The 26,369-nt window shown below is 36.0% G+C and overlaps 1 long non-coding RNA gene across 1 annotated transcript; it reads left to right on the top strand.

Moving 5' to 3' along the window:
* Positions 1–2,655: 2,655 nt before the first annotated feature.
* On the top strand, positions 2,656–25,652 carry LOC139745775 (uncharacterized). Its single transcript, XR_011711945.1, has 8 exons — positions 2,656–3,385; positions 7,377–7,510; positions 8,162–8,274; positions 9,549–9,682; positions 10,334–10,446; positions 11,720–11,853; positions 12,411–12,523; positions 25,541–25,652. It is a non-coding gene; the product is annotated as an uncharacterized lncRNA (long non-coding RNA).
* The last annotated feature ends 717 nt before the right edge of the window (positions 25,653–26,369 follow it).

Below are 26,369 nucleotides of genomic sequence, written 5' to 3'. Positions count from 1 at the left end.
CCTAACCTAATGAAGCCTAACAACTATGCTAACCTCAACTAACATAAACTAACCTAACCTAATTTAAGCTAACCTAACTTAACCTAGTCTAACACAAACTAACCATTTTTTTCCGATTAAAAGAAATAATGCACCAATAAATTGATATGTTAAAAAAGAACGTAACTGACTAACCTAATCTTTATCTAACAACGTACCCAACCTAACCTAATCCAACTTAACGTATCCTTAACCTTCCTTAACGAAACCTAACCAAACCTAACCTATCCTTTTTAATTTTAAATAATGCCCCTTTAAACAGATAATGCCTTTCATCTACGTTTGTTTATGTGAGGTTAGGTTACTTTAAGTTAGATCAGAAAAACAGATAATGCAGGTCAGGTGCGATTAGCTTTGGATAAGTGAGATTAGGTATGGATAGCTTAGGTTAGGCTGGCTAGTTAACGACAGACAAAGTTACGTTCTTAATCTCTTGTAATGACGTGAAATTAAAGCGTTTCAACCGAAAAATATTGGTTAGGTTACGTTTGCTTAGATTAGGATCTATCGCCAACTTACCTGGTCGCAAACCATAAGTCCGGAATGGTCTGAACTTAGGTTTCTAACTCACAGCAGCTTTGGTGATCATCTGAACTTGAATTACCAACTTTCAGCAGCTTTGCTGATCGTCTGAACTTAGAATAGGTTAGGCTAAGTTAGGTTAGGTTACAGAAAGCAAAGTTATGTTCTTTATCTCATATAATGATGTAAACTTAGCGTTGCAATATCTGTTTTAACCGAAAAAAGCTTGTTAGGTTAGGTTAGAATGTTAATTTAGGATTGGTTAAGAAAAGTTACGGTAATCATTACACAACGTAAAAGAGTAGGGTAGGTTAGGTTAGCTTTGGATAGGTTAGGGTATGTTACGATAGGTTGGTAGATGAGGTTAGGTTAGAAAAATGTTAGGCTGTTATGTTTGTGTTTTATAAAGATATGAACGTAGAGGTGCATTATTTGCTGTATCAGAAAAATATTGGTTAGGTTAGGTTAGATTACGCTAGGTTGGTTAGGTTAGGATATCATAGGTTTCGTTAGGATAGGTTATTTGAAGTGAGGCCAAGTTACGTTCTTTATCTTTAGTAAATGATTGTCAGCGTTGAAGGGCTTTATCTGTTTTAACAAAAAGGTTTAAGTTAGGTGAGGTTAGTTTAGGATAGGTTAGGTCAGCTTAGGTTAAGTTAGCGTACGTTACGTTACGTTACGATACGTTTCGTGACATTACGTTAGGTTAGGTTTCCTTAGGGAAAGTCATTTGTAATGATATTAACGAAGGTTAGGTTAGGTTAGCTTAAATTATGTTACGTTACTTTAGGTTAGGTTAGGTAAGGTTACATTACGTCACCTTAGGTTTGGCAATTTTACGTTTTCTACTTTTTGCCAACCTAGAGGGGCACTATCCTTTTTAAGCAAAAAGGATTTAGGTTAGGGTAGGTTAAACAAAGCAAGGGTATGTTAGGTTAGGTTGGGTTACGTTAGGTAAGGTTAGGTTAAATTAGGTTAGGTTAGGGTAGTTTAGGTTAAACAAGGGTAGGTTAGGTCGAGTTATTTTGGCTAGGTTACATTAGATTAGGTTAGGTTAGGTTAGGTTTGGTTTGGTTTGGCAAAGTTACATTGTTTGTCTTTTGTTATGATTGTCAATGTAGAGGGTGGATTGCATATATGGTTGTAAAGCTTTGAAAGAATTATTTTGATATGTAAGACTTGCTCATCATTTTGCATCCCTTTACATTCTTTTAAGACTATTATTATATGGTAGATATATGTGACTGCTTGTGTTTGCATGTGAATGTCAATATGCATGTATGTTAGACTGTTAGTCTTTGGTATTGTATTTTGTATTACTGCATGCATGCATATGTGTATGTATTTACAGTCTACCATAAGATGAAAACAAAATATGGTCTGATGTATATTTGTCAATATTGTATTGCGCCAAATAAATATCACACGATCATTTGTTTCCTTTTATAACATCATTTAGAAATGAAGTGAAATGTAACAGTATTAGGAAATTCTAAATTATGATAAATTACCAGCACAAAAAGAAGATAAGCTCAGGACTTACATACTTAAATATTCATATATATTAACACCAGTAAAACGAAAATAAAAGATATATGGTTCTTGAACCATGAAGAAAATTGTTTGTCATTTAACAAAATGTCGTTTATATTGTTATTCTCTGCAGATATTATGGTATATTTGAATATCTAAGAGTTAGACTATTCAGGTTTATCTGCCTTTTTGTTAGACAAGGGGCTTCCTTGAGCTTTTATTTCGCGTATAGATGCGGAGGAAGGATTACACTTCTAGCTTGGATGCCATTTTGGTTTCCTTTAGAATGTAAGTATAGTTTCATTTAACTTTACTTTCTTTGGATTATACACATATAATTAATTTTACGTCAGCAAATCATATCTCTGCTAGAGGTCGCTTGCCCATGAGATACGCTTTGCCGCTTCACGCCACCAGTTGCTGTGCTTCCTTCGCGCCGTCCAGACGGTTTTCTGCAGCTGCGAGCTTGGCAGCCTTCTTCCCGTGATCCCTCTGGAGCGGAAAGGCTTTGCTACAGCCCGTGACCCAGTTTGGGGCTGGCTGCAACACCACCCGTGATCCGTTGAGGAGCGTTGTTGACGACTCTCACACTGACCTGCACCGCCGCCTTGCTATCGCCGCCGCCATGTCGGATGTCCCGGACATACGGAGGTCGAGTAAGGAGGGCGATTCTGAACATGCCAGGCATGTGAGGAAAGGCTCCTCGCATAGGACTAGCTCCAGGAGCAGCCCTTCTCAGCTGGAGGCTCTTCAAGGCGGTAACAATAGGCCCCATGTCACGTCACTGGTGACGGCGGTGACTCTGCTTCCCAGCACACACGTTCCTTGCCTTCTACCTCACGGGATGAGGCATCTGCGCCGCCCTGGAACATGGTGATGGACGCTTTGGCTGCTTTACGTGGTGATGTGGAGAAAATGAAGGAGGAAAGGAACTTAGGCCCCAGTCGGGGGGCTGATGACGCCGCGGCGGCCGCCGATGTAAACATTGGCCTTTCTAGCCAGGTGGTGCCTCCCTCGCGCTCGCCCACGGATTTTTCGGGCTTTACTCCAGCTGAGCATTACCTTTCCAGTGATGATTGTGTCTCTTAGAATGACGGGCGACCTGACAGTGTTCTCCTGCAGTGCGCCAGGGCTTACGGTCCTGCTCTTCTGGGAGTTTTATGGCCAGGTTTCATCCATATGGCCAACGCACGCGTGGTCCCCAGAGTGAGCACCGGCAATCCTTCTCACGGCAGGGTCCTGAGACAAAAAACTCCCGAGGCCGGGGTCACAATCCCCGGCAGTAACTGAGGTGAGTCATCCTTTTCAAGTTGGCAGACTTCACTATTTTGTACATGAGTGACATGCTATTACCAGTGATCCAAATATTTTAGATATTGTTCAGCATTGTCATTTAGATATTGATGTTGCTAATATTGTTCCTTTATTTGCTGAAGAAGTTGAGTATGTGTTTAATGTTGAGGAAAAGCAATTGTTTGCCAGGAAATTGTACAGCTTTTGAGTCTCGGGGTTATCAAGGAGACCCAGAGACAGGAGGGGCAGATTCTTTCCCCTATTTTCTTAAGACGGAAGAAGGATGGTGGGTTTAGGATGATCCTTAACCTGGAAAAATTTAATGAATTTTTAGAGTACAAACACTTCAAGATGGAAAATTTTGAGCAGGCGATTCGTCTTGTTAACAGCGGTGTCTTCATGGCCTTTGTCGATTTGCGGCACGCCCATTATTCTGTTTCAAGTGGCAAGGAAAAATTTATCACTTCACGTGTCTCCCTAATGGGGTTGCGGATGGTCCCCGTCTGTTCACTAAATTAATGAAACCTGTTTTTGCTGTACTTAGAGAGAAGGGACATATCATTGATGATACTCTTATTTGTCACTGCACTTTTGATGGATGTTGTGAGAGTGTGCGTGCCACTGTTGACTTGATTAAGAAGTTAGGTTTCTGTATTATCGAAAGCAAATCTGTCTTGGTCCCCACTAAGTGCTTGGAGTATTTGGGGAACATTATAGATTCTGAGACTATGACAGTAACATTACCTGATCGTAGGATACACAATGCTGTGAGGAATTGTTACATAGTGACGGAGCCAAAATTCGGAATGTGGTCAGAGTTGTTAGGCTATTAGTTGCAGCCGTTCCAGCAGCAGAGATGGGGAAACTGCATTACAGGCTGTTAGAATGTGCTAAGATTGCTGCATTAAGAGTCGCAAAAGGTAACTTTGACAAGTGGATGGTGGTCACTCATGAGATGAGATTGGACTTGCTTTGGTGGGTATCTCACATTGCATTGCAAAACAGACAGATTTTTCGGAAGGGTACAGAATTGGATCTGTATACTGATGCATCAAATTTAGGTTGGGGTGGCCACCTCAATCAACAAAAAGTTAATGGGAGATGGTCATTATCAGAATCTGCCTTGCACATTAATGCAAAGGAACTCAAAGCCATCTCCCTGGTAGTGCGCTCATTTGCATCTCTTCTCAAAGGACGACATGTTCGGCGGTGACCTATGTCAATGAAATGGGCGGCATACGGTCCTCACTGTGTGATGACATTTACCGTGACCTTTGGGAGTGGTGTGCGGTGAATGATATCTGGCTTACCTGCTCTCATGTACCGGGTAAAGTCAATCTCATGGCAGACGCTGCATCTTGGACATTCAATGGCAGACATGAGTGGAAATTGAATGAAGAACTCTTTAGGGCCCTCTCTGAAGTATTTGGGGTTCCGAGCATTGATCTCTGCTTCTAGACTGAATGCTCAAGTGACTCGTTTCTGCTCCTGGAAAGCTGACCCAGATGCAGAACATTTTGATGGTATCAGTTTGAACCTTTTCCCACCCTTTGCTCTGATTGCCAGGTGCCTACAGAAAATTCGAGCAGAGTCAGCGAAGGGGTGGATGGTATTGCCTCTCTGGCCGTCCCAGCCCTGGATGGGGACTCTACTCACTTTGCTGGTCAAGGAACCACGACACACCCGACTGATGGCTTGCCTCTTATCCGGCAACGTCTGCGAGACAGGGGCTTTTCTCAGGCAGGTGCGGACATCATCCTTTCCTCCTGGAGACCTGCGACTGCGAGGCAGTACAAGCCACATATTAACAGGTGGTTACAGTTTTGTGGTAGCCGGAACATCGATCCCTTTGCTCCCACTGTAACTAATATTGTGAATTTTCTGTCTGTCACTTTCCACAGAGGTGTTATACTTCGATCAACACAGCCAGGCGTGCACTCTCCTCCCTGGGGATTACTGTGCAGTGCAGGCAGCCATCCTCTTGTCACCAGGTTCTTAAAGGGAGTTTTTAACTTGCGGCCGTCTGTCCCTAGTTCTTGACTTGGGATATTCAGCAGGTGCTACAGCATCTGTGTGCCATTATGATTATGTGTGTGTGTGTGTGTGAAACTCTGAAAATGTATATTGCTAGGACAGAAGAGTTCAGAAATTCTGCACATCAGGAGAATGGGAAGTTACTCCTAAGTTTTATCAAGCCCCACAAGCATGTAACGAGGGACACTGTTGCAAGGTGGATTCGAACAGTGCTTTCTCTGTCGGGCATAGACTCCAGCCAGTATTCAGCGGGCAGTGTTCGGCCTGCAGCTGCATCGAAAGCCAAAGCCATGGCTCTACCGATTGGACACATCATGGCAAGGGCTGGGTGGTCCAGGGCTGCCACTTTTGCCAAGTTTTCTGACAAGCAGATTGTCCGGAGTCACGATCCTTTCCAAGATGCTGTCCTTCAATAGTCTGTTCATTTTGTTTGCATAGGAGATGTTGTCTCTTGTCACCTGGTCCATGGCTATGTAAATTTCTTACTATATTGCCGTTGGTTACTGCTTGTATCATTTCTCCTCTCTGCATGTCTACAGTACGACACCCACATGGCTTTAAAACCTCATGGGAAAGCGACCTCTAGCAGAGGTGTGATTTACTGACGTAAAATTAATGAAGTACACGAGACTTACCGTAGGTCAGTTGAAATGTGCTTCGAATTTTATGAAGCAAATCACCTCTGCTAGAAGGGAGCTTTCACATGCCCACCTCTCCCCCCCTACGCTCTGTAGCGTCTTGTGGCTTACATATTTCTAGCAGTGCAAAATGTTCAGTTACTTTCATGTGGTTGGTCGTACTCTTTAAAGTCTGGTGACGTGAAGCGGCAAAGCGTATCCCATGTGAAAGCTCCCTTCTAGCAGAGGTGATTTGCTTCATAAAATTCGAAGCACATTTTAACTGACCTACGGTAAGTCTCATGTACTTCATTAATTTTGTATGGTGTATTGCGCTGTTTCTGGTAGCCTTGAAAGTTTATTGTCTACTAACTATAAAGCAGTGTTTGTAGGGGTGTTTTTCACTCCAAGTGTTTTTTAAATTCAATGCAATACTTTATTATTTCATAATGATAGACGCCAAGTTAGTCAAAGCACCACTGCTCCCTAGTGGAGGAAGCCATAACTACATGCGCGGTGACACTGTTTCTGGTAGCAGTGTTTGTTGGAGTGTTTTTCACTCCAAGTGTTCACAATGAAAGTGTTTTTTAAATCTAGTGGAATACTTTATCATTTGTCTGTATGCACAAAGTAGGGTATCAGGATAAACATAATGAAAGACGCCAAGTTAGTCAATCCACCACTGCTCCCTAGCGGAGGTAGCCATAACTACATGCGCGGTGACATTGCGCAAGGCAAGGCAATGGTAGTTGGCTTGTTAATCAATTATCTCATGGTAAAGTAGTTTCAGAAGACTTAGATTTTCATTGTCAATGAATATTTATATGGACCGACGCCATTAGGGAATAAATGATTATCATGATCAATGTTAAACTCACTCTTCTCAACAATAATAGTGCAAATATTATGGACTGCCAATAACTCGGCATTGATGTATCCTCGTCATCGCCGGATATACTTGATAAATTTATTATTTTGTATTTAGGGTAAAAACCACAACCAGAAAACGTAGAGAACTTGGAAGTATATGAATATTCACTCAGGTTACAGCTAATGATTGTTTATATTGGAACGTTTAACCGGCTGGGACAGTTCACGTGGTTTTACCAAATTGATGATTTGACTTATTTGATTGACGTTTTTTGTTTTAAGTTTGCAATATACAAACAGTAATAGAACCGGATCCTTTTAAAATTTCATGTTGCCAGTGAAAGCTGGAAACATTATATCAATTATGTACAATTTCAGTGTACATTATGTAAATGTTTGATAATTGAAATTGAAATTTTCAATGTAGATAAATGAGTGTCCATTCCTTGTCAACGTTTTATTTCATAGTTGGCAGAGAGAACATGAGCGGCAGAGGCAACGTGAAGGCATAAAACGTCTCTACGCTGGGAAACAGTCAAATTTTGCACGAGAAAAGGAACACAACAGCTGGGAATGAACACCGAAGTGAGACTTCGATTCTGGTTTGTGTTATTTTACAATTTAAAATCATAAATGGCATGTGGCATTGTTTCAATATCAATTTTAGCAATGTTTTTGATATTATTAATAGGTGTCTTGTTTCATATTATTGCTTGTTTTCAAAATGACTGAATATATATACATGTAGATAGAAATACTCTTAAATATCAGGTCGTTAAGTTGTAAAAGATTGTGAATAGACTTGGTCATTATTCTATATCCTTATTCCAATCTTTAAAGACATGCTTGTGCTTGCATGTGAATGTCAATATGCATTTTTGTTAAACTGTCTCCTATAAGCTGAAAACAAAATGTATTGATATATATTTGTCAATAATGTATTGCGCCAAATAAATATCACACGATCAGTTGTATTAGGAAATTCTAAATCACTAGTCATTTAACAAAATGTCAAATTTATATTGTTTTCCATTGCTAAAGCAAAAGATAACATTCATACCACAAAAAAATAGAACAAAGGGCTCTATTCTATGCAGATATTATTGAATATATAGGAAAAGTTGGCCGTTTTCTTTGATGGATAAGGTATTTACCGTTTTCTAATAGTTTAGAAACGCTCTTCCAGATGGCGTTACTTCAAGCATCACAAATTCTTTTAATTACGTTTCTTTGTATCTGTTTGTCTTGAGCAGGACCGCCATTTGCATTTAGTCTTGTATGTGTCGTCTCTGAAGAAGGATGTGTTCTTACGCTCTGTATTTCAAGTCTGTTTCTACTGATGTTGTAGTGTCTACTTGTCTTTTCGGTAAGTCAGACTATTCAGGTTTAACTGCCCTTTTGTTAGACAAGTAGGCTTCCTTGAGCTTTTATTTCGCGTATAGATGCGGAGGAAGGATTACACTTCTAGCTTAGATGCCATATTGGTTTCCTTTAGAATGAAAGTATAGTTTCATTTAACTTTACTTTCTTTAGATTATATATATATATATATATATATATATATATATATATATATATATATATATATATATATATATATATATATATATACATTTTGGTGTATGGATTATTGCGCTGTTTCTGGTAGCCTTGAAAGTGTTTGTAGGGTTGTTTTTCCAAGTGTTTTTTTTTTAATTCAATGCAATACTTCCCTAGCGGAGGAAGCCATAACCACATGCGCGGTGATACTGCGCAAAGCAAGGCAATGGTAGTTGGCTTGTTTGTTAAATATGTTAATTGCTTTCTGGTAGCAGTGTTTGTTGGAGTGTTTTTCACTCCAAGTGTTCACAATGAAAGTGTTTTTTAAATCTAGTGGAATACTTTATCATTTGTCTGTATGCACAAAGTAGGGTATCAGGATAAACATAATGAAAGACGCCAAGTTAGTCAATCCACCACTGCTCCCTAGCGGAGGTAGCCATAACTACATGCGCGGTGACATTGCGCAAGGCAAGGCAATGGCAGTTGGCTTGTTAATCAATTATCTCATGGTAAAGTAGTTTCAGAAGACTTAGATTTTCATTGTCAATGAATATTTATATGGACCGACGCCATTATGATTATCATGATCAATGTTAAACTCACTCTTCTCAACAATAATAGTGCAAATATTATGGACTGCCAATAACTCGGCATTGATGTATCCTCGTCATCGCCGGATATACTTGATAAATTTATTATTTTGTATTTAGGGTAAAAACCACAACCAGAAAACGTAGAGAACTTGGAAGTATATGAATATTCACTCAGGTTACAGCTAATGATTGTTTATATTGGAACGTTTAACCGGCTGGGACAGTTCACGTGGTTTTACCAAATTGATGATTTGACTTATTTGATTGACGTTTTTTGTTTTAAGTTTGCAATATACAAACAGTAATAGAACCGGATCCTTTTAAAATTTCATGTTGCCAGTGAAAGCTGACAGCAGTTAAACTTGCGGAGTAGCAGTGTACCTGGAAACATTATATCAATTATGTACAATTTCAGTGTACATTATGTAAATGTTTGATAATTGAAATTGAAATTTTCAATGTAGATAAATGAGTGTCCATTCCTTGTCAACGTTTTATTTCATAGTTGGCAGAGAGAACATGAGCGGCAGAGGCAACGTGAAGGCATAAAACGTCTCTACGCTGGGAAACAGTCAAATTTTGCACGAGAAAAGGAACACAACAGCTGGGAATGAACACCGAAGTGAGACTTCGATTCTGGTTTGTGTTATTTTACAATTTAAAATCATAAATGGCATGTGGCATTGTTTCAATATCAATTTTAGCAATGTTTTTGATATTATTAATAGGTGTCTTGTTTCATATTATTGCTTGTTTTCAAAATGACTGAATATATATACATGTAGATAGAAATACTCTTAAATATCAGGTCGTTAAGTTGTAAAAGATTGTGAATAGACTTGGTCATTATTCTATATCCTTATTCCAATCTTTAAAGACATGCTTGTGCTTGCATGTGAATGTCAATATGCATTTTTGTTAAACTGTCTCCTATAAGATGAAAACAAAATGTATTGATATATATTTGTCAATAATGTATTGCGCCAAATAAATATCACACGATCAGTTGTATTAGGAAATTCTAAATCACTAGTCATTTAACAAAATGTCAAGTGTATATTGTTTTCCATTGCTAAAGCAAAAGATAACATTCATACCACAAAAAAATAGAACAAAGGGCTCTATTCTATGCAGATATTATTGAATATATAGGAAAAGTTGGCCGTTTTCTTTGATGGATAAGGTATTTCCCGTTTTCTAATAGTTTTGAATCGCTCTTCCAGATGGCGTTACTTCAAGCATCACAAATTCTTTTAATTACGTTTCTTTGTATCTGTTTGTCTTGAGCAGGACCGCCATTTGCATTTAGTCTTGTATGTGTCGTCTCTGAAGAAGGATGTGTTCTTACGCTCTGTATTTCAAGTCTGTTTCTACTGATGTTGTAGTGTCTACTTGTCTTTTCGGTAAGTCAGACTATTCAGGTTTATCTGCCTTTTTGTTAGACAAGTAGGCTTCCTTGAGCTTTTATTTCGCGTATAGATGCGGAGGAAGGATTACACTTCTAGCTTCGATGCCATATTGGTTTCCTTTAGAATGAAAGTATAGTTTCATTTAACTTTACTTTCTTTAGATTATATATATATATATATATATATATATATATATATATATATATATATATATATATATATATATACATTTTGGTGTATGGATTATTGCGCTGTTTCTGGTAGCCTTGAAAGTGTTTGTAGGGTTGTTTTTCCAAGTGTTTTTTTTTTTTAATTCAATGCAATACTTCCCTAGCGGAGGAAGCCATAACCACATGCGCGGTGATACTGCGCAAAGCAAGGCAATGGTAGTTGGCTTGTTTGTTAAATATGTTAATTGCTTTCTGGTAGCAGTGTTTGTTGGAATGTTTTTCACTCCAAGTGTTCACAATGAAAGTGTTTTTTAAATCTAGTGGAATACTTTATCATTTGTCTGTATGCACAAAGTAGGGTATCAGGATAAACATAATGAAAGACGCCAAGTTAGTCAATCCACCACTGCTCCCTAGCGGAGGTAGCCATAACTACATGCGCGGTGACATTGCGCAAGGCAAGGCAATGGCAGTTGGCTTGTTAATCAATTATCTCATGGTAAAGTAGTTTCAGAAGACTTAGATTTTCATTGTCAATGAATATTTATATGGACCGACGCCATTAGGGAATAAATGATTATCATGATCAATGTTAAACTCACTCTTCTCAACAATAATAGTGCAAATATTATGGACTGCCAATAACTCGGCATTGATGTATCCTCGTCATCGCCGGATATACTTGATAAATTTATTATTTTGTATTTAGGGTAAAAACCACAACCAGAAAACGTAGAGAACTTGGAAGTATATGAATATTCACTCAGGTTACAGCTAATGATTGTTTATATTGGAACGTTTAACCGGCTGGGACAGTTCACGTGGTTTTACCAAATTGATGATTTGACTTATTTGATTGACGTTTTTTGTTTTAAGTTTGCAATATACAAACAGTAATAGAACCGGATCCTTTTAAAATTTCATGTTGCCAGTGAAAGCTGACAGCAGTTAAACTTGCGGAGTAGCAGTGTACCTGGAAACATTATATCAATTATGTACAATTTCAGTGTACATTATGTAAATGTTTGATAATTGAAATTGAAATTTTCAATGTAGATAAATGAGTGTCCATTCCTTGTCAACGTTTTATTTCATAGTTGGCAGAGAGAACATGAGCGGCAGAGGCAACGTGAAGGCATAAAACGTCTCTACGCTGGGAAACAGTCAAATTTTGCACGAGAAAAGGAACACAACAGCTGGGAATGAACACCGAAGTGAGACTTCGATTCTGGTTTGTGTTATTTTACAATTTAAAATCATAAATGGCATGTGGCATTGTTTCATTATCAATTTTAGCAATGTTTTTGATATTATTAATAGGTGTCTTGTTTTCATTTTCAACGAGTATGACTGAATATATTTACATGTTGTAAAAGATTGTGAATAGACTTGGTCATTATTTTACATCCTTTCTCCAATCTTTAAAGACATGCTTGTGCTTGTCAGATTATCTCCTATAAAATGAAAACAAAATATCCTGATATATATTTGTCAATAATGTATTGCGCCAAATAAATATTACACGATCATTTGTTTCCTTTTATCACATTTAGAAATAAAGTGAAATGTAAGAGTATTAGGAAATTCTAAATGACTAGTCATTTAACAAAATGTCAAGTTTATATTGTTTTCCATTGTGAAGCAATATTTTAAAAGTTGGCCGTTTTCTTTGATGGATAAGGTATTTCCCGTTTTCTAATAGTTTTGAATCGCTCTTCCAGATGGCGTTACTTCAAGCATCACAAATTCTTTTAATTACGTTTCTTTGTATCTGTTTGTCTTGAGCAGGACCGCCATTTGCATTTAGTCTTGTATGTGTCGTCTCTGAAGAAGGATGTGTTCTTACGCTCTGTATTTCAAGTCTGTTTCTACTGATGTTGTAGTGTCTACTTGTCTTTTCGGTAAGTCAGACTATTCAGGTTTATCTGCCTTTTTGTTAGACAAGTAGGCTTCCTTGAGCTTTTATTTCGCGTATAGATGCGGAGGAAGGATTACACTTCTAGCTTCGATGCCATATTGGTTTCCTGTAGAATGAAAGTATAGTTTGATTTAACTATATATATATATATATATATATATATATATATATATATATATATATATATATATATGTATATATATATATATATATATATATAATTAATTTTGGTGTATTGTGTATTGCGGTTTCTGGTAGCCTTGACAGTTTATTTTCTACTAACTATAAAGCAGTGTTTGTAGGGGTGTTTTTCACTGTTTTTTAAATTCAATTGAATATCTTATTATTTCATAATGATAAACGCCAGATTTGTCCAAGCACCATTTCTCCCTAGCGGAGGAAGCGGTGACACTGCGCAAAGCAAGGCAATGGTAGTTGCCTTGTTTGTTAAATATGTTTTGTGCTGTTTCTGGTGGCATAATGAAAGACGCCAAATTAGTCAATCCACCAATGTTCCCTAGTCAATGGTAATTGGCTTGTTAATCGTTTCTGAAGACAGGGAACAAATGATCAATACTAAACTCACTCTTCTGAACAATGGTAGTGCAAATCGAGATGATCGGACTGTCGGCAATTGATATATCTTCGTCATCGCCGGATATACTTGATAAATTCTTTTTAATTAGATGTATTTAGGGTAAAAACCAAAACCAGAAAACGTAGAGAACTTGGAAGTATATAAATATTCACTCAGGTTACAGCTTATGATTGATCATGCTGGAACGTTTAACCGGCTGGGGCTGTTAACGTGGCTTTTCCCAATTGATAATTTGGCTTATTTGAATGACGTGTTCAATACACAAACGGATCCGTTTAAAATTTCACGTTGCCAGTGAAAGCTAACAAAAGTTAAACTTGCGGAGAGAATGAAATACCTGCATCAGAGAAACATTATAGCAATTATGTACAATTTCATTGTACATTATGTAGACAAATGAGTGTCCATTCCTTTTAAACGTTTTTTTTTTTTTTTTTATAGTAAGCAGAAAGAACATGAGCGGCAGAGGCAACGTGAAGGCATAAAACGTTTCTGCGCTGGAAAACAGTCGAATTATGCACGAGAAAAGGAACACAACACCGAAGTCAGACTTTGATTCTGGTTTGTATTTTCCAATTCAAAATCATAAATGGCATTTGGCATTGTATCAATATCAATTTTAGCAATGTTTTAGATATTACTAATAGGTGTCTTTTGTTGTTTCATATTATTGCTTGTTTTCAATTTGAACGACTGACAATATTTTCCATGTAGATAGAATATTTATTCTATCTACATCTACAGGTTAAGTTTAAGATTGTTGATAGACTTATTCTAATCTTTAAAGACATGCTTGTGCTTGCATATGAATATGCATTTTTGTTAGACTGTGTCCTTTTAAGATGAAAACAAAATGTATCATATATCATTTGTTTCATTTTATCACATCATTTAGAAGTAAAGTAAAATGTAAGAGTATTAGGAAATTCTAAATCACTAGTCATTTAATAAAATGTCAAATAACATTCAGACCAAAAAAAATGGATTATATTGCAGATATTATGGCCGTTTTCTTTGATAGATATTTCCCGTTTTCTAACAGTTTTGAATCGATCTTCTAGATGGCGTTACTTCAAGCATCATAAATTCTTTTAATTACGTTTCTTTGTATCTGTCTTGAGCAGGACCACTATTTATATGTTTGTATGTCTTGTATGTTTCGTCTCTGAAGAGGGTGTGTCCTTACGCTCTGTATTTCAAGTCTGTTTCTTCTGATGTTGTGGGATGATGTGGGATTCCTTGAGCTTTTATTTCGCGTATAGATGCGTAGGAAGGATTACACATCTAGCTTGGATGCCATTTTGGTTTCCTTTAGAATGAAAGTATAATTTCATTTAACTTTACTCTCTTTAGATTACACTGTTTAAATGTTTATTGTCTACTAATTATAAAGCAGTATTTGTAGGGTTTTTTTCACTCCAAGTATTTTTGATAGACGCCAAGTTAATCAAAGCAGAGGAAGCCATAACTAAATTCGCTGTGACACTGAGCAAAGCAAGGCAATGGTAGTTTGTTTGTTAAGTGCTTTTTCTGGTAGCAGTATTTGTTGGAGTGTTTTTCACTCCATGTGTTTACAATGGAAGTGTTTTTTTAAATCTAGTGTATGCATAAAATAGGGTATAAGGATAAACATAATGTTAGACGTTGTTTGTAAATCCACCAATGTTCCCCAGCGGAGGTAGCCATAACTATGTGCGCGGTGACATTGCAGAAGGGAAGTCAATGGTAGTTGGCTTGTTAATCAAGTTTCTGAAGACAGGGAACAAATGATCAATGCTAAACTCACTCTTCTGAACAATGGTAGTGCAAATCGAGATGATCGGACTGTCGGCAATTGATGTATCTTCGTTATCGCCGGATATACTTAATAAGTTTATTACTAAAAAATTCTTTTTAATTAGATGTAATTAGAAAACGTAGAGAACTTGGAAGTATATAAATATTCACTCAGGTCATTGCTTGTTTTCAATTTGAACGGCTATGACTGAATATTTCCCATGTAGATAGAATAAATAGGTTAAGATTAAGATTGTTAATAGACTTATTCTAATCTTTAAAGACATGCTTGTGCTTGCATGTGAATATGCATTTTTGTTAGATTGTCTTCTTTTAAGATGAAAACAAAATGTATCAATATCACACGATCATTTGTTTCCTTTTATCACATCATTTAGAAGTAAAGTAAAATGTAAGAGTATAAGGAAATTCAAAATCACTAGTCATTTAATAGAATGTCAAATATATAGCGAAAAAATAACATTCATACCACAAAAAATAGATTATATTGCAGATATTATGGCCGTTTTCTTTGATAGATAAGATATTTTTCCCGTTTTCTAATAATTTTGAATCGATCTTCCAGATGGCGTTACTTCAAGCATCACAAATTCTTTTAATTACGTTTCTTTGTATGTCTTGTATGTTTCGTCTCTGAAGAAGGTGTGTCCTTGCACTCTTTATTTCAATTCTGTTTCTTCTGTTGTAGTGTCTACAAGTGGGATTCCTTGAGCTTTTATTTCGCCTATAGATGCGTAGGAAGGATTACACCTCTAGCTTGGATGCCATTTTGGCTTCATTTAGAATGAGAGTATAATTTCATTTAACTTTACTCTCTTTAGATTGCGCTGTTTCTAGTAGCCTTAAAAGGTTATTGTCTACTAATTATAAAGCAGTATTTGTAGGGTTTTTTTCACTTCTGGGTGTTCTTCATTCTGTGTTTATGAAATTCAATGCAATACTCTATTTCATAATGATAGACGCCAAGTTAATCAAAGCGGAGGAAGCCATAACTAAATTCGCTGTGACACTACGCAAAGCAAGGCAATAGTAGTTTGTTTGTTTGTTAAGTGCTTTTCCTGGTAGCAGTATTTGTTGGAGTGTTTTTCACTTCATGTGTTTACAATGGAAGTGTTTTTTAAATCTAGTGTATGCATAAAGCGGAGGTAGCCATAACTATGTGCGCGGTGATATTGCAGAAGGGAAGTCAATGGTAATTGGCTTGTTAATCAAGTTTCTGAAGACAGGGAACAAATGATCAATGCTAAATTCACTCTTCTAAACAATGGTAGTGCAAATCGAGATGATCGGACTGCCGGCAATTGATGCATCTTCGTTATTGCCGGATATACTTGATAAATTTATTACTAGAAAATTCTTTTTAATTAGATGTATTTAGGGTAAAAACCAAAACCAGAAAACGTAGAGAACTTGGAAGTATATAAATTCACTCAGGTTACAGCTTTTGATTGATCATGCTGGAAAGTTTAACCGGCTGGGACTGTTAACGGGGCTTTTTCCAATTGATGATTTGGCTTATTTGAATGTGTTCAGTACACAAACTGTAATAGAACAACGGATCCGTTTAAAATTTCACGTTGCCAGTGAAAGCTAACAGAAGTTAAACTTGCTGAGAGAATGAAATACCTGCATGAGAGAAACATTATATCAATTATGTACAATTTCATTGTACATTATGTAAATGTTATATGATTGAAATTGAAATTTTCAATGTAGACAAATGAGTGTTCATTCCTTTTAAACGGTTTTTTTTTTTTATAGTTGGCAGAACGAACAGTCGAATTATGCACGAGAAAAGGAACACAACACCGGTTAGACTTTGATTCTTGTTTGTATTTTGCAATTTAAAATCATAAATGGCATTTGGCATTGTATCAACATCAATTTTAGCAATGTTTTAGATAATACTAATAGGTGTCTTTTGTTGTTTCATATTATTGCTTGTTTTCAATTTGAACGACTATGACTGAATATTTTCCATGTAGATAGAATAAATATCATGTTAAGTTTAAGATTGTTAATAGACATTCTAATCTTTAAAGACATGCTTGTGCTTGCATGTGAATATGCATTTTTGTTAAGATGAAAACAAAATGTATCAATAATATATTGCGCCAAATAAATATCACACGATCATTTGTTTCCTTTTATCACATCATTTAGAAGTAAAGTGAAATGTGTGTATTAGGAAATTCTAAATCACTAGTCATTTAACAAATTGTCAAGTATATAGCAAAAAATAACATTCATACCACAAAAAATAGATTGTATTGCAGATATTATGGCCGTTTTCTTTGATAGATAAGATATTTCCCGTTTTCTAATAGTTTCGAATCGATGGCGTTACTTCAAACCACAAATTCTTTTAATTACAGTTTCTTTGTATGTCTTGTATGTTTCGTCTCTGAAGAAGGTGTGTCCTTGCACTCTATTTCAATTCTGTTTCTTCTGTTGTAGTGTCTACAAGTGGGATTCCTTGAGCTTTTATTTCGCGTATAGATGCGTAGGAAGGATTACACCTCTAGCTTGGATGCCATTTTGGTTTCCTTTAGAATGAAAGTATAATTTCATTTAACTTTACTTTCTTAAGATTGCGCTGTTTCTGGTAGCCTTAAAAGTATTTGTAGGGGTGTTTTTCACTCCAAGTGTTTTTGAAATTCAATGCAATACTTTATTTCATAATGATAGACGCCAAGTTAATCAAAGCGGAGGAAGCCATAACTAAATTCGGTGTGACACTACGCAAAGCAAGGCAATGGTAGTTTGTTAAGTGCTTTTTCTGGTAGCAGTCTCTGTTGGTGTTTTTCACTCCAAATATTCACAATGGAAGTGTTTTTTAAATCTAGTGTATGCATAAAGCAGTGTATCAGGATAAACATAATGATAGACGCTGTTAGTCAATCCACCAATGTTCCCTAGCGGAGGTAGCCATAACTATGTGCGCGCTGACATTACAGAAGGGAAGTCATTGGTAGTTTGCTTGTTAATCAAATTTCTGAAGACAGGGTATCAAATGATCAATGCTAAACACACTCTTCTGAACAATGGTAGTGCAAATCGAGATGATCGGACTGCCGGCAATTGATGTATGTTCATCGCCGGTTATTGATAAATTTATTACTAGAAAATTCTTTTTAATTAGATGTATTTAGGATAAAAACTAAAACCAGAAAACGTAGAGAACTTGGAAGTATATAAATATTCACTCAGGTTACAGCTTAAGATTTGATCATGCTGGAACGTTTAACCGGCTGGGACTGTTAACGGGGCTTTTTCCAATTGATGATTTCGCTTATTTGAATGTGTTCAATACACAAACAGTAATAGAACAACGGATCCGTTTAAAATTTCACGTTGCCAGTGAAAGCTGAGAGAGTGAAATACCTGCATCAATCATGTACAATTTCATTGTACATTATGTAAATATATGATTGAAATTGAAATTTTCAATGTAGATAAATGTGTTCATTCCTTTTAAACGGTTGTTTTTTTATAGTTAGCAGAAAGAACATGAGCGGCAGAGGCAACGTGAGGGGCATAAAGCGTTTCTACGCTGGAAAACAGTCGAATTATGCACGAGAAAAGGAACACAACACCGAAGTTAGACTTTGATTCTTGTTTGTATTTTGCAATTTAAAATCATAAATGGCATTTGGCATTGTATCAACATCAATTTTAGCAATGTTTTAGATAATACTAATAGGTGTCTTTTGTTGTTTCATATTATTGCTTGTTTTCAATTTGAACGACTATGACTGAATATTTTCCATGTAGATAGAATAAATATCATGTTAAGTTTAAGATTGTTAATAGACATTCTAATCTTTAAAGACATGCTTGTGCTTGCATGTGAATATGCATTTTTGTTAATATGAAAACAAAATGTATCAATAATATATTGCGCCAAATAAATATCACACGATCATTTGTTTCCTTTTATCACATCATTTAGAAGTAAAGTGAAATGTGTGTATTAGGAAATTCTAAATCACTAGCCATTTAACAAATTGTCAAGTATATAGCAAAAAATAACATTCATACCACAAAAAATAGATTGTATTGCAGATATTATGGCCGTTTTCTTTGATAGATAAGATATTTCCCGTTTTCTAATAGTTTCGAATCGATGGCGTTACTTCAAACCACAAATTCTTTTAATTACAGTTTCTTTGTATGTCTTGTATGTTTCGTCTCTGAAGAAGGTGTGTCCTTGCACTCTATTTCAATTCTGTTTCTTCTGTTGTAGTGTCTACAAGTGGGATTCCTTGAGCTTTTATTTCGCGTATAGATGCGTAGGAAGGATTACACCTCTAGCTTGGATGCCATTTTGGTTTCCTTTAGAATGAAAGTATAATTTCATTTAACTTTACTTTCTTAAGATTGCGCTGTTTCTGGTAGCCTTAAAAGTATTTGTAGGGGTGTTTTTCACTCCAAGTGTTTTTGAAATTCAATGCAATACTTTATTTCATAATGATAGACGCCAAGTTAATCAAAGCGGAGGAAGCCATAACTAAATTCGGTGTGACACTACGCAAAGCAAGGCAATGGTAGTTTGTTAAGTGCTTTTTCTGGTAGCAGTCTCTGTTGGTGTTTTTCACTCCAAATATTCACAATGGAAGTGTTTTTTAAATCTAGTGTATGCATAAAGCAGTGTATCAGGATAAACATAATGATAGACGCTGTTAGTCAATCCACCAATGTTCCCTAGCGGAGGTAGCCATAACTATGTGCGCGGTGACATTACAGAAGGGAAGTCATTGGTAGTTTGCTTGTTAATCAAATTTCTGAAGACAGGGTATCAAATGATCAATGCTAAACACACTCTTCTGAACAATGGTAGTGCAAATCGAGATGATCGGACTGCCGGCAATTGATGTATGTTCATCGCCGGTTATTGATAAATTTATTACTAGAAAATTCTTTTTAATTAGATGTATTTAGGGTAAAAACCAAAACCAGAAAACGTAGAGAACTTGGAAGTATATAAATATTCACTCAGGTTACAGCTTAAGATTTGATCATGCTGGAACGTTTAACCGGCTGGGACTGTTAACGGGGCTTTTTCCAATTGATGATTTCGCTTATTTGAATGTGTTCAATACACAAACAGTAATAGAACAACGGATCCGTTTAAAATTTCACGTTGCCAGTGAAATACCTGCATCAATCATGTACAATTTCATTGTACATTATGTAAATATATGATTGAAATTGAAATTTTCAATGTAGATAAATGTGTTCATTCCTTTTAAACGGTTGTTTTTTTATAGTTAGCAGAAAGAACATGAGCGGCAGAGGCAACGTGAGGGGCAGAAAACGTTTCTACGCTGGAAACCAGTCGAATTATGCACGAGAAAAGGAACACAACACCGAAGTTAGACTTTGATTCTTGTTTGTATTTTGCAATTTAAAATCATAAATGGCATTTGGCATTGTATCAACATCAATTTTAGCAATGTTTTAGATAATACTAATAGGTGTCTTTTGTTGTTTCATATTATTGCTTGTTTTCAATTTGAACGACTATGACTGAATATTTTCCATGTAGATAGAATAAATATCATGTTAAGTTTAAGATTGTTAATAGACATTCTAATCTTTAAAGACATGCTTGTGCTTGCATGTGAATATGCATTTTTGTTAATATGAAAACAAAATGTATCAATAATATATTGCGCCAAATAAATATCACACGATCATTTGTTTCCTTTTATCACATCATTTAGAAGTAAAGTGAAATGTGTGTATTAGGAAATTCTAAATCACTAGCCATTTAACAAATTGTCAAGTATATAGCAAAAAATAACATTCATACCACAAAAAATAGATTGTATTGCAGATATTATGGCCGTTTTCTTTGATAGATAAGATATTTCCCGTTTTCTAATAGTTTCGAATCGATGGCGTTACTTCAAACCACAAATTCTTTTAATTACAGTTTCTTTGTATGTCTTGTATGTTTCGTCTCTGAAGAAGGTGTGTCCTTGCACTCTATTTCAATTCTGTTTCTTCTGTTGTAGTGTCTACAAGTGGGATTCCTTGAGCTTTTATTTCGCGTATAGATGCGTAGGAAGGATTACACCTCTAGCTTGGATGCCATTTTGGTTTCCTTTAGAATGAAAGTATAATTTCATTTAACTTTACTTTCTTAAGATTGCGCTGTTTCTGGTAGCCTTAAAAGTATTTGTAGGGGTGTTTTTCACTCCAAGTGTTTTTGAAATTCAATGCAATACTTTATTTCATAATGATAGACGCCAAGTTAATCAAAGCGGAGGAAGCCATAACTAAATTCGGTGTGACACTACGCAAAGCAAGGCAATGGTAGTTTGTTAAGTGCTTTTTCTGGTAGCAGTCTCTGTTGGTGTTTTTCACTCCAAATATTCACAATGGAAGTGTTTTTTAAATCTAGTGTATGCATAAAGCAGTGTATCAGGATAAACATAATGATAGACGCTGTTAGTCAATCCACCAATGTTCCCTAGCGGAGGTAGCCATAACTATGTGCGCGGTGACATTACAGAAGGGAAGTCATTGGTAGTTTGCTTGTTAATCAAATTTCTGAAGACAGGGTATCAAATGATCAATGCTAAACACACTCTTCTGAACAATGGTAGTGCAAATCGAGATGATCGGACTGCCGGCAATTGATGTATGTTCATCGCCGGTTATTGATAAATTTATTACTAGAAAATTCTTTTTAATTAGATGTATTTAGGGTAAAAACTAAAACCAGAAAACGTAGAGAACTTGGAAGTATATAAATATTCACTCAGGTTACAGCTTAAGATTTGATCATGCTGGAACGTTTAACCGGCTGGGACTGTTAACGGGGCTTTTTCCAATTGATGATTTCGCTTATTTGAATGTGTTCAATACACAAACAGTAATAGAACAACGGATCCGTTTAAAATTTCACGTTGCCAGTGAAATACCTGCATCAATCATGTACAATTTCATTGTACATTATGTAAATATATGATTGAAATTGAAATTTTCAATGTAGATAAATGTGTTCATTCCTTTTAAACGGTTGTTTTTTTATAGTTAGCAGAAAGAACATGAGCGGCAGAGGCAACGTGAGGGGCATAAAGCGTTTCTACGCTGGAAAACAGTCGAATTATGCACGAGAAAAGGAACACAACACCGAAGTTAGACTTTGATTCTTGTTTGTATTTTGCAATTTAAAATCATAAATGGCATTTGGCATTGTATCAACATCAATTTTAGCAATGTTTTAGATAATACTAATAGGTGTCTTTTGTTGTTTCATATTATTGCTTGTTTTCAATTTGAACGACTATGACTGAATATTTTCCATGTAGATAGAATAAATATCATGTTAAGTTTAAGATTGTTAATAGACATTCTAATAGACATTCTAATCTTTAAAGACATGCTTGTGCTTGCATGTGAATATGCATTTTTGTTAATATGAAAACAAAATGTATCAATAATATATTGCGCCAAATAAATATCACACGATCATTTGTTTCCTTTTATCACATCATTTAGAAGTAAAGTGAAATGTGTGTATTAGGAAATTCTAAATCACTAGCCATTTAACAAATTGTCAAGTATATAGCAAAAAATAACATTCATACCACAAAAAATAGATTGTATTGCAGATATTATGGCCGTTTTCTTTGATAGATAAGATATTTCCCGTTTTCTAATAGTTTCGAATCGATGGCGTTACTTCAAACCACAAATTCTTTTAATTACAGTTTCTTTGTATGTCTTGTATGTTTCGTCTCTGAAGAAGGTGTGTCCTTGCACTCTATTTCAATTCTGTTTCTTCTGTTGTAGTGTCTACAAGTGGGATTCCTTGAGCTTTTATTTCGCGTATAGATGCGTAGGAAGGATTACACCTCTAGCGTGAATGCCATTTTGGTTTCCTTTAGAATGAAAGTATAATTTCATTTAACTTTACTCTCTTTAGATTGCGCTGTTTTCTGGTAGCCTTAAAAGTTTATTGTTTGTAGGGGTGTTTTTCACTCCAAATGTTTTTGAAATTCAATGCAAAACTTTATTTCATAATGATAGACGCCAAGTTAATCAAAGCGGAGGAAGCTGTGACACTACGCAAAGCTTTTTGTGATAGCAGTCTGTTAGTGTTTTTTACTCCATGTGTTCACAATGGAAGTGTTTTTTTAAATTTAGTGTATGCATAAAGCAGTGTATCAGGATAAACATAATGATAGACGCTGTAGGTCAATCCACCATTGCTCCCTAGCGGAGGTAGCCATAACTACATGCGTGGTGACATTGTGGAAGTCAAGGCAATGGTAGTTGGCTTCTTAATCAATTATCTCATGGTAAATTAGTTTCAGAAGACTTAAATTTATGAAAATTTGTCTTCTGAAACTGTATATGGACCGACGCCAATAGGTAACAAAGGATCAATACCAAACTCATTCTTCTCAACAATAGTAATGCAAATCGTGATGACTGGACTGCAAATAACTCGCCAGATATACTTGATAAAGTAATAATTTTATCAAGTATATCTTTATCAAGTATATAACAAGAAAGTTTTTTGTTATATGTAAAAACAGCAAGGAAACGTAGAGAACAGCTAATGATTGTTCATATTGGAACGTTCAACCGGCTGGGATAATTCACGTGGTTTTACTAAATTGATTTGGTAGAGAACTGGAACGGCAGAGGCAACGTGGACGTCTGTACGCTGGGAAACGGTCAAATTTTGCACCAGAAAAGAAACACAATAGCTGGGAATGAACACCGAAGTGAGACTTTGATTTTGGTTTGTTTATTTTACAATTGAAAATCATAAACGGCATGTGGCATTGTTTCAATATCAATTTTAAGAATATTTTGGATATTATTAATGTGTCTTCTGTTTCATATTATTGCTTGTTTTCATTTTCAACATGTATGACAATATATTTCCACATCGATAGAAAATCCTTAAATATCAGGTTGTCAGGTTTTAAAAGATTGTGAATAGACAGTCATTATTTTACATCCTTTCTCTAATCTTTAAAGACATGTTTGTGCTTGCATTTTTGTCAGACTATCTTCTAAAAGTTGAATTTAAGATGTCTTGATATGTATTTGTCAATAATGTATTGCGCCAAATAAAAATCACACGATCATTTGTTTCCTTTTATCACATCATTTAGAAATAGTGAAATTCTAAATCACGTCATTTAACAAAATAACATTACCACAAAAAATAAAACAAAGGGCTGTACTCTATGTAAATATTGTGGCATATTTTAATACATATGAAAAGTTGGCCGTTTTCTTTGTTGGATAAGAAATTTCCCGTTTTCACAAATGGCGACCCTGCTCAAGACAAACAGATACAAAGAAACGTATCTTTGTATCTGTTTGTCTTGAGCAGGGTCGCCATTTCTATATAGAAGGATGTGTTCTTACGCTCTGTATTTCAAGTCTGTTTCTTCTGTTGTAAGTTTTTATTCGTCTATTCGGTGTCAGACTATTCAAGTTTATCTGCCTTTTTGCTAGACAAGTGGGCATCTTTGAGCTTTTATTTTGCGTATAGATGCGGAGGAAGGATTATACTTCTAGGTTGGATGCCATTTTGGTTTCCTTTAGAATGAAATTATAGTTTCATTTAACTTTACTTTCTTTAGATTAGAGAGAGAGAGAGAGAGAGAGAGAGAGAGAGAGAGAGAGAGAGAGAGAGAGAGAGAGAGAGAGAGAGAGAGAGAGAGAGAGAGAGAGAGAGAGAGAGAGAGAGAGAGAGAGAGAGAGAGAGAGAGAGAGAGAGAGAGAGAGAGAGAGAGAGAGAGAGAGAGAGAGAGAGAGAGAGAGAGAGAGAGAGAGAGAGAGAGAGAGAGAGAGAGAGAGAGAGAGAGAGAGAGAGAGAGAGAGAGAGAGAGAGAGAGAGAGAGAGAGAGAGAGAGAGAGAGAGAGAGAGAGAGAGAGAGAGAGAGAGAGAGAGAGAGAGAGAGAGAGAGAGAGAGAGAGAGAGAGAGAGAGAGAGAGAGAGAGAGAGAGAGAGAGAGAGAGAGAGAGAGAGAGAGAGAGAGAGAGAGAGAGAGAGAGAGAGAGAGAGAGAGAGAGAGAGAGAGAGAGAGAGAGAGAGAGAGAGAGAGAGAGAGAGAGAGAGAGAGAGAGAGAGAGAGAGAGAGAGAGAGAGAGAGAGAGAGAGAGAGAGAGAGAGAGAGAGAGAGAGAGAGAGAGAGAGAGAGAGAGAGAGAGAGAGAGAGAGAGAGAGAGAGAGAGAGAGAGAGAGAGAGAGAGAGAGAGAGAGAGAGAGAGAGAGAGAGAGAGAGAGAGAGAGAGAGAGAGAGAGAGAGAGAGAGAGAGAGAGAGAGAGAGAGAGAGAGAGAGAGAGAGAGAGAGAGAGAGAAAGAGAGAGAGATTGATCATCCTGGAAAGTCTAATAGGCAATATAAAAACAGTAATAAAGCACCGGATCCTTTTAGAATTTCATGTTGCGAGTGAAAGCTGACAGCAGTAAAACTTGCGGACAATGAAATACCTGCATCAGAGTAAGCAATTATGTACAATATTGTACATTATGTAAATGTTTAATGATTTAAATTGAAAACTTCACTGTAAAATGAATGTCCATCCCTTGTAAACAGTTTTTTTGTTTTTTATAGTTGGCAGAGAGAACATGAGCAGCAGATGCAACGTGAATGGCATAAAACGTCTCTACGCTGGGAAACAGTCGAATTTTGCACGAGAAAAGGAACACAACAGCTGGGAATGAACACCGGAGTAAGACTTTGATTCTGGTTCATTTTACAATTCAAAATCATAAATGGCACGTGTCATTGTTTCAATATCAATTTTAGCAATGTTTTAGATATTATTAATAGGTGTGTTTCGTTGTTTCATATTATTGCTTGTTTTCAATTTGAACGACTATGACTGAATATTTTCCATGTAGATAGAATAAATATCATGTTAAGTTTAAGATTGTTAATAGACATTCTAATCTTTAAAGACATGCTTGTGCTTGCATGTGAATATGCATTTTTGTTAATATGAAAACAAAATGTATCAATAATATATTGCGCCAAATAAATATCACACGATCATTTGTTTCCTTTTATCACATCATTTAGAAGTAAAGTGAAATGTGTGTATTAGGAAATTCTAAATCACTAGCCATTTAACAAATTGTCAAGTATATAGCAAAAAATAACATTCATACCACAAAAAATAGATTGTATTGCAGATATTATGGCCGTCTTCTTTGATAGATAAGATATTTCCCGTTTTCTAATAGTTTCGAATCGATGGCGTTACTTCAAACCACAAATTCTTTTAATTACAGTTTCTTTGTATGTCTTGTATGTTTCGTCTCTGAAGAAGGTGTGTCCTTGCACTCTATTTCAATTCTGTTTCTTCTGTTGTAGTGTCTACAAGTGGGATTCCTTGAGCTTTTATTTCGCGTATAGATGCGTAGGAAGGATTACACCTCTAGCTTGGA

Source organism: Panulirus ornatus, chromosome 62 (genome assembly GCF_036320965.1).
Source record: "Panulirus ornatus isolate Po-2019 chromosome 62, ASM3632096v1, whole genome shotgun sequence".
In the NCBI taxonomy this organism is placed as follows: Eukaryota; Metazoa; Arthropoda; class Malacostraca; order Decapoda; family Palinuridae; genus Panulirus; species Panulirus ornatus.
Note: the sequence above shows the minus strand (reverse complement) of the source record. Positions and strands in the feature narration are given on the sequence as shown.